Source organism: Crinia signifera, chromosome 3, assembly GCF_055691185.1.
Source record: "Crinia signifera chromosome 3, ASM5569118v1, whole genome shotgun sequence".
In the NCBI taxonomy this organism is placed as follows: Eukaryota; Metazoa; Chordata; class Amphibia; order Anura; family Myobatrachidae; genus Crinia; species Crinia signifera.
Window position 1 is genome coordinate 290,805,585 of NC_139219.1, and position 9,205 is coordinate 290,814,789.

Below are 9,205 nucleotides of genomic sequence, written 5' to 3' on the forward strand. Positions count from 1 at the left end.
CTGGTTATGGTTAGGGGGGGGACCGCACGCCGTTTTTTTTTATTTAATTTTTGTTTTAACTATTTTTTTTACAACAGAAGCATGCACAGATCTCAATGATCTGTGCATGTTTCTGTAAAAATCGCCAGCAAGAAGCTGGTCTATTTTTTTTGCGCTTTTCGGTAAGGTCCCATATGCGACTTTAGAACTCGCATCCTATTACATATGCGAGTTCTATAGTTTCCTATGGGAAAACATCTGGATGCGATTTTCAGTGTGACTGAAAATCGCATCTTTTAAATGTGCAAATTCACGGGAAAAAATGCGCTTTTTCCCGCGAATCGCACACTATTACATGTGGGATTTTTAGAAAAATTGCGATTTTGGCCGTTTTGGACCAAATATCGCAAAAGTCTAAAAATCCCACCCTATTACATTTCCCAAAAACGGCTTCGAGGTGCACACCACCGGGTCCAGAGGTATCTTGTTGCCAAATTTGGTGTCTCTGAGTGCCACGGTGTGTCCGCAATGCGACGGACACGCACACACACACACACGCACACAGACTCTTCAACTTATTATATAGATTGTACTCTCAGGGTTTGATAAACCCAGTGGCAGCCGCTGTTGATTAGCGCACCCCACATCTCTTTTGCAAATGAATGCATGTGTACTAGACCAGATTTCAAAGCCGAGCGAAAATGTCCAAATCCCATTGCAAGCCGGTCAGCATCTAATTATTTTTTTCCAGAGCCGGCCCTAGCCAATCTGATGCCATAGGCAAGATTTTGGCTGGTGCCACCTAGCACTGCCGCTAATTTTACCTATGACCAAGGACCCCTCTCTCAGCACAGCCCATTCACCCAGCAGCACAGATCCAAGCAGCATCCAGCAACACCTATCACCCCTCACCCATAGCAATTCTAAAATACTAGGGGTGCCATCATAAATTTTGAACTAGGGGTGCCATTATAAATAAAGAACTAGGGGTGCCATCATAAATTTTGGGCCGGGGATTGACAAAAGTGTCGGGAGATGAGGAAGAGAGAAGGAAAAGAGGGAGAGAGGAATTGGAGGAATCAGGACAGAGAGGAGAAAGAGAGGGAGATTGCAGAGAGACTGAAGTAAAACAAACAGGGCCACCGAGAGGCAGGGGGGGGCGGGTACATTTTACCTGGGCCCGGGCCTGCCGGGGGGGCCAGGGTCCGGCGGACACACACTTTAAAAAACATATTTATTGGGCTGCGGGTGCGTCGGGATGACAAGGACCCGCCCGCCCATGTGTCCGGCCACCCGCCCGCCCATGTGTCCGGCCACCCGCCAGTCAGCTACGGCTGCCCCTGCCTTTTCCTGTTTGTCCTTCCCCTGCACACAGAGAGACAGACGCTAGAAGTCATAGTTCACCTCTAGCGTCTGACAGGAAGCACAGCTCTGCACTTCCTGGTAACGCTGCAGAGCTGTGCTCCCTGTCAGAGACGCTGGAAGTGAAAAATGAATTCTAGCGTCTGTCTCTCTGTGCGCAGGGGAAGGCAGGGTAAAGTAGGGGCAGCTGCAGCTGATGGGCGGGTGGCCGGACACACGGGCACATATTAACCCCTTGGCAACGAGCTAGAACCCCTGGCAATGGAAATCCCCCTTGGCAATGAGCATTAACCCCTGGCAAAAAATATTAACCCCTTGGCAACATCCGATAACCCCTGGCAACGCATATTAACCCCTTGGCAATGAGCAAGAACCCCTGGAAATGGACATTAACCCCCTTGGCAATGAGCATTAACCCCTGGGAACAAATATAAACCCGTTGGCAACAAGCAATAACCCCTGGCAATGCATATCAATCCCTTGGCAACGAGCAAGAACCCCTGGCAACGCACATTAACCCCCCCCCCTTGGCAACGAGCAAGAACCCCTGGCAACGCACATTAACCCCCCCTTGGCAACGAGCAAGAACCCCTGGCAACGCACATTAACCCCCCCCCCTTGGCAATGAGCAAGAACCCCTGGCAACGGACATTAACCCCCCTTGGCAACGGACATTAACCACCTTGGCAACGGACATTAACCCCCTTGGCAACGGACATTAACCCCATTGGCAACAAGCAGGTAATTTATAATTTATTAGAAGCCTTACTGCGGGGGGTAATGTGGTGTGGCATAGTCATTGTGTATCGACTTTTGTGTGACATCCCATTTTTTTGGGACGGTCCTGCGGGAATTAGACACTGCATGCGTCTAATTAGGCAGGCAGGCAGGGAGGCTGAGGGCATGGCCAGCAGTTCACACAGCACTGGCCATGCCCTCACAGCGACAAAACGGCGCCCAAAAATTGTTTCCAAAATATATTCCTTTCTCTACTGCCAAAGTTGGGAGGTATGCATTAGGTGTGAGGGGCATTGCAATGTGTGGCATAATGTGTCAGGGGCATTACAGTGTGCAGCATAGTATCATAGGCAATGTGGTGAGCTGCATCATGTTTCAGAGAAATGGCAGTGTGTGGCTGACCACCAGCGCCGGAACCTGCTTGCCGCCGGGCCTCCCACATCCTCCCACATCATACCCGACGCCGGAACCTGCTCGCCGCCAGGCCTCCCAAGTCGCACATGTCTACCGGACGCCTGCCTCTGCACTGCGGCCGCCTGCCCCCCTCCGCAGCTCAGAAAAAGTAAGTCAGTGTGGGGGCACAGGGGGCAATTTTCTATTAGGGATGCCAATCCCGGGATCACGGGATTGAGCATTTTTCAATCACAGTGATATTGCTGTACCGGCCCCAAGATTTCTGTTGCCATCCCTTACATAGAAATGACCTTCTAGACCTAATTTGTCTCTGTCCCTGCATCCCCACCATCTCTGTCCCCACCCTCTGGCCCTTCGTCACCACCGTCTCTGTCCCTGCTTCCCGCCATCCAGCTCTATGCACCTTTGTCCCCGCCATCTCTCTCCCTGCATTCCCACCATTCCTCTCACTGTCCCTGAATTTTGCCTCAATCTGTGTGGCATAATGTGAATTTTGGCACAATCCATGTGGAATAATTAGAATTTTGTGTCATTCCATGGGGCATAGTGTGAATTTTACGACATTCCATGTGAATTTTGGCTCATTCTGTGTAGCATAATGTGTAAGGGGCAAGTATAAGGAGTCTACTATTGTGTTGCATAAAGGGTATATGGTGTGGTACACACCCCTATATCCTTTTAATGGCCACACCTCTTTTCTGTAGCTCGCCACTCCAGGGGGGCCCCATGACACTGTTGTACCGGGGCCCAGGATTTCTCTTGGCAGCCCTGAAAACAAATGGGGTAAATGGCAGAAAATTAGAGCTGTATCTTATTCACACTATACAGGGAGCAGGAGGCAGCAAGATATTTACTAAACTATACAGCTGCCTTGCTTCCTTTGGCTACCAGCGGTCTCCGCAGTAAAGGCCCCCATTCACTATAGCGATTTGGGCCGATTTCACCTGATCCCAAATGATCGGGACGAGTAATCAGCCCAAATTGGATGCCTTTGATGTCCCCTTGGTTCCAATGCATGGCCCTGTGTGCATCCAGAGCCGGCCCTAGGCATAAGCAACATAGGTAATTGCCTAGGGCACTTAGGATGCTCCAGGGATAAAGCGCTGTGCTGCCCGGACCAGTGTCCTCCTCCTCCCTGCACTATACATCCTCTTCTGGGTGCAGGAGAGCCCGCCCCACAGCCCCATCGACCAGCATAATCATCAGCAGCCAGGTAAGGGAAGGGGAGCCTCTGGAGAGCCACCAGGGACCCGATGCATATCGGCAGTGCAACACAAAGGACAGCTCTTAACGCACGAGCTGTCCTTTGCAGTAATTATTGCATATGTTAGTGTATATGTAATAATTATCTCTGCGGTAGCCGGCTATGTGCGGCGATGTTAGTGCATCCTGCCCTGTAACTTTTCAAATATTTCTGCATGAGAAGCTAAGGCATCCAATGGAAATATACATTTATAGTTTAAAGGCTCATTATATGCACTAACAGAGGAGGAACAAACTTACTGTATGAAAAGTTACACACAGAACTGTCTTCCAAATGTCATACGAGCAACTGAAAAACTTGGAAGACACTGAAACTAGAAAGCTGTCAGCAGAGTTGATTGAAAAGGAGAATCAGGTAACTCTGCAGAGACAAGAGTTGTCCAAAAGACATTCCCGGTTAGAGATTGAAAACAGACCTTCAAGGCATGTCTGTAAGAAAGTGAGGGTTCTCTGACTGCAGTGTCAAACCAAGCTCTTACAGATAGGATATACTATACGTTTCAGAGCCATTGTTCAAGAGGGGGAACGGAGACTGCTCCAACCTTGGTAGCATGCATACAAGTAGCTGTACAAGAAAGACAGTGTCAATTCTGTGTTCCTAGGAGCATCCTGCAGAGCCAGCATTATAGAGACAGCTGTCATTGCAGATCCTGACTTGGTAGCAGGCAGTCATAGTCATACTGTAAGTGTTGAAGGAAAATGCCGGGGAAGAGGAACACAAAAGTAGTCTGAAGTCTGTAGCAAGGTGAGTGGGAGACAGAAATAAAGAGTTTTATCAGCTGTCTTTTAAAACTATTAAGGCAGAGCAGTTACAGTTAGATCCCCCCAACATTACTTCAAGTAATGTATGGTACAGTTGAGGGACAGGGGGCACTAATAGAAACCTACAGTATTTATCAAGCAGTTCTGCCCCATAACAATGCAGACACAGCAGATTCTACACTATTTAGTATACATTTAATAATGACAAAAGCATGAGATCATGTATCCCAGGTCTCTCTAGCATTTGACCAATCTGCAGTTCAGTGGCGTAACTAACATTTTTGCGCCATTTTGCGCCTTGCCATTTTCATTAAAACTGCAGGAGACAGAGCCTGGAGGATATCTGCGGTGCCGGACCTGGAATGCGGCGGCGGCACGGGCGGCTCTCCCGCCACCCTCTCTGCTTCTGCCACCTGATGAGCACTGGCGGCGCCCCGCTGGCGCTTGCTCCCCCAAGCAGCCGCTGTGGCTGCCGTATGGTAGCTACACCACTAATGCAGTTGCAGTAATGCAATTTAATTCAATTCTGAAGATTTAGTTACCCCACTTACCTCTGTATGGAACTGCTCAACTACAAGACTGTCGTACTGAACCTGATGAACATTATAAGACATTGCGGATCACTTTTCATAACTATCACTGTTCCTGCAACACACCAATGGTTGTCAAGTAGGATGGCCAATCCCAGGATCGGGATTGCCGGTTTTAACCCTGAGGTTGGAGTTTCCAATCCCGGGATTTCAGGATTAGACTGTGCATGTGTAGTCTAATGCTGGGCAACATCTGAACACTCGCTCAGACGCTGCTCAGCTGTTCCTGACCCGGGCATGCGGCCAAGTGCAGCATGACATGGTCAGAGGTCACGTTTCGCAGGCCGCACCTCCGCACTGCCCACACACTGCGTCACCACCACTGACTGCCACTCTCCCGGATGCACTGCCCACTTGCCCAAGTTTGTTAATGTGGGGAATGGGGGCGTTTCTATTTTTAGGGATGCCAATCCCGGGAATCCCAGGATTCAGCATTTTTCAATCCCTAGTCCCAGTATTGATAAAATGCCCTGATATTGGCATCGCTGTTGTCAAGGGGTGTCGGATGACTCACCATCAGTCGGGATTCCGGCAGTCATTACCCCGACATCGGTATCCCGTCTGCTCCCTCGTGGGGGTCCATGACCCCCATAGAGAGAGAATAAAATAGGTGGCGAGCGCAGCGAGCCACTGTGCCCGCAGCGTGGCGAGCCCAGCGAGCCCCCAAGGGGCTTCGTTGCGCTCCCCCCACTGTGCAGTCGGGATTCCAACGTCGGGCTAATGACTGTCGGAACCCCGACTGTCGGTGTGTTATACCACACCCATTATCAAGTACTAAACTGGGGTACCTAATCCTGTGGTTAATTGGGATTTTCTGCGCTGGAACATTTTTTTAAAATAGCCCTGAATGGTCAATTACTCTGTTAAATCCTCCGTACAGGAGAAAGAAGAGACATCTGCACTGGCCCAATTCCTTGTCCTGCTTATATTGACTTTTAAAACAAAATATTACAGGATAGAACCTAGATAATAATCTGCTCTATTTCCCATAATTACTTTCTGCACATCTAGCTACCTAGCATGAAATATAGTTTGCACAAATATTATCCAGTGACTGTATTATTTTACTGTCATGCCGAGGCATGTTGCCAATACCGTGATGAATGTTGGTTTTCTTTATTATTTTGCTGTGCATTACTTAACACTTACACTGCAGAAGCAAGCGCTGTGTTTCATCATTTTTCATATTAGTCTAACACATCGCAGCAGCAGAGAGATGGATGACTGCTCTGCTACCAGCATAAAGAGCTAAAATCAGCCATGCTTAGCTCTCACAGCCTGACACTTTGAGGAATAACCACTTTCAGATGCTGTAATGTCTCAGCTTGTAAAGAAATGTCCTGATTTAAAAGAATAAGCCTCTGGGCATTTTAAGATTGGTTTTATGCCTCCTCAACATGTTCGCTTTGGACTGGCCAAGTCTCAAAGGTCTTTGCAGACCGGCGTTCGTTTGTAGAAGACTCAAAAACTGAGTTCTTTGAGGCAATTCATATCCCCTGGCATAATATATCTGTTTTTCTCCAAATAGGTACATTGATTGAAATGGATGAAGAATTTCGACTTTACCATCTGAGAGTCATAGATTAACTTTTTTTTCTTCTGTGTGCTATATTGGGTTTAATTAGTGTCGAGCTTAAAGTGGAAAGAGGCAGACAAGGATCAAGGTATATGTGTAGTACTGAGCACAATTTATCTCCTGTTGCAGAGGAGGTAATGTGCAAAGACTGTGCTCTCACATGGTGTCTCAAGGTCTATACATACTGGGCAATTTTTTCCAGCATGTATGGACAACGATGATGGGGAAAATCTCTGGGGTGGGCGACTTTGCAGGTCTCTCTGGAAATTTGTCCACCCCAGTCGCCGGCAATGAAGTGAAGTGAGGATAGACAGCAACGTAATAATATACTAAGGGGTGTATGTAGTACTATTTTTCTGGAAAAATAGGTTCAGGAACTCCTGGTCTGCGGGCGGATCAATTAAATAAAAAAAACATATATAATAGAGAGAGGGAGGGAGAGATAGATGTATATATTGTATTTAGAAACAAAGGCACTCACAGGTGACTTTAAAATAAAACTTATCTTATAAAAAGTGCATTTTCAGTTCCTAATGATGTCATATTTAATTAGAGGTTCAGGAACTGAGTTCCTGCTGGTTCCTGCTGAAAAATAGCACTGGGTGTATGCAATGCTTTCTGCAAGCTGTAGCAGCGAGCAGGGCTGCCTGCTCACTGCCACAGCTCGCAGGGTAAGTATTCAGCTGACCCCCTGCCACACGCTGTTTCCCCCCTCGCTTTTTGGAGCGGCCTGTGCAGCCGCTAAAACAGCGAGACTCACGGCTAAACCTAGTGGGCTTGTTGCATTAGCCATGAACCTTGCTGTTTGGGGGAATCCTCGCTGTCCTATGACTGCAAAGTAGAATGGGGCGAGCGGCCGGCCGGGGGGTTAAACTGTGAGAATGGACAAAAAAAAAACCATCCTTGCCATAAAACCCCCCTCGCCGGCCGCATTGAATACATGCCTATGTTTGCTCTGTGCATTCAGTATGGACCATGCTTAACAGTCTGCTATTCTCTACATTAACGAGCCAAACAGAATGACCTTTAAAGTGTGTTTACAATAAAGTCCATGTGTCCATGCTGTTTTGTCTGTGATTTTTATTATTTCTTATATTGTGCCACCTATTGTCTCTTTTAATAATAATTATATAAATTATTTCAATAATATAGAATCCACCTCTTCTGTTTCCCACAGTGGTATTGTGATCTCTATGCTATAGTCTTCAGCTGGTGTGTAATGTCTGCAGCCGAAATTCTCTCTTTGGACCACCATTGCCACATTGGTCTCTAAACAAGTATTCCCAACCATTCAGGCCTGGCCTCTGGGCAAAAGCCTTGGTACTTGTTTAGTTTCACTGCGGCAGTTACGTAGTGGTGTATTGAGAATACCAATACAGCTCTATGCTGCCTATGTAAACTATGTAACTGCTTCTGTAGCCCTGAAACTAAACAATGGTTAATATCCCCACTATCCACGTCATACCCCCACGTCGGCGTGGAGTTGACTTTATAAAGTGTGGTGAGCGCAGCGAGCCACCGAGCCCTCGCGGGGCACACTGCGCTCGCCACGCTTCGAGCCACACTTTATAAAATCAACTCCACGCCGATGTGGATACTGGGGGTATGACGTGAATAGTGGGGATATGATGTTTATAGTGGGGAAAATGTGTGTGTGTTGTGCGTTATACTTACCCTCCTCCGGCCCAGCCACCGCGTCCACTGGGTCCCCGCCATCCACCGATGGGTCCCCCTCCGCCGGCAGTCACTCCCCGGCACTATCGTTCAGTCCCCCTCCTCCGGCACTGCCAGTGTACAATGTACGCAATTAGTGTAGTGCCGCTGGGGGAGGTTCCTTAGGGTGAAGCCTCAGAAACAATCTTGCCTGCCAAAGCCAATAAGAATTCTGCAACTTCTGATATAGAAGTTAGATATAGATATCTGACCCATGTGAGGATGGGGATACAAAATTTGAATTGTATCAAATACCCCTATCTATTGTACTAAAACAGTATAAAATAAACTGCATAAAATACTTTACAAAACACTCATTCGCCACTTTATTAAATAAGAACATAAATATTTTCTTATTTTTTTATCTGCCTTTTGAATGGAAAATCTTTATTGTTTCTTTGATGATTCATCGTAACCCTTTTTCACCCTCTCTGCCTCCTATTCATCCTTATACAACACAAAATTTCTATGGGCTCTTTATTAAGATGCCTCTTTAAGAAATATATATATTCTGTCATATTGACATGAAAGAAATTTTTCCTTTCTGCAATTCCTCACAAATAGTCACGAGGAAGCTGAGTAGTTGAGGAGTAGATGTGTAACCTGACTTGCATGCGTAAGCTACTGTAGGCACAATGGAACTGAAAAAATCTGGCTTGGGCTTCCAGTCCCAGATTCAATATAAAAAAATGAATACAATTGTTGGTACTTATGTAATATCTGGGCTCCCGTTTTTCTTATGAGACCGTGTCCCCTCGCGGGGCTCGCTACGCTCGCCACTCTTCAGGCACGGTGGCTCGCTGCGCTC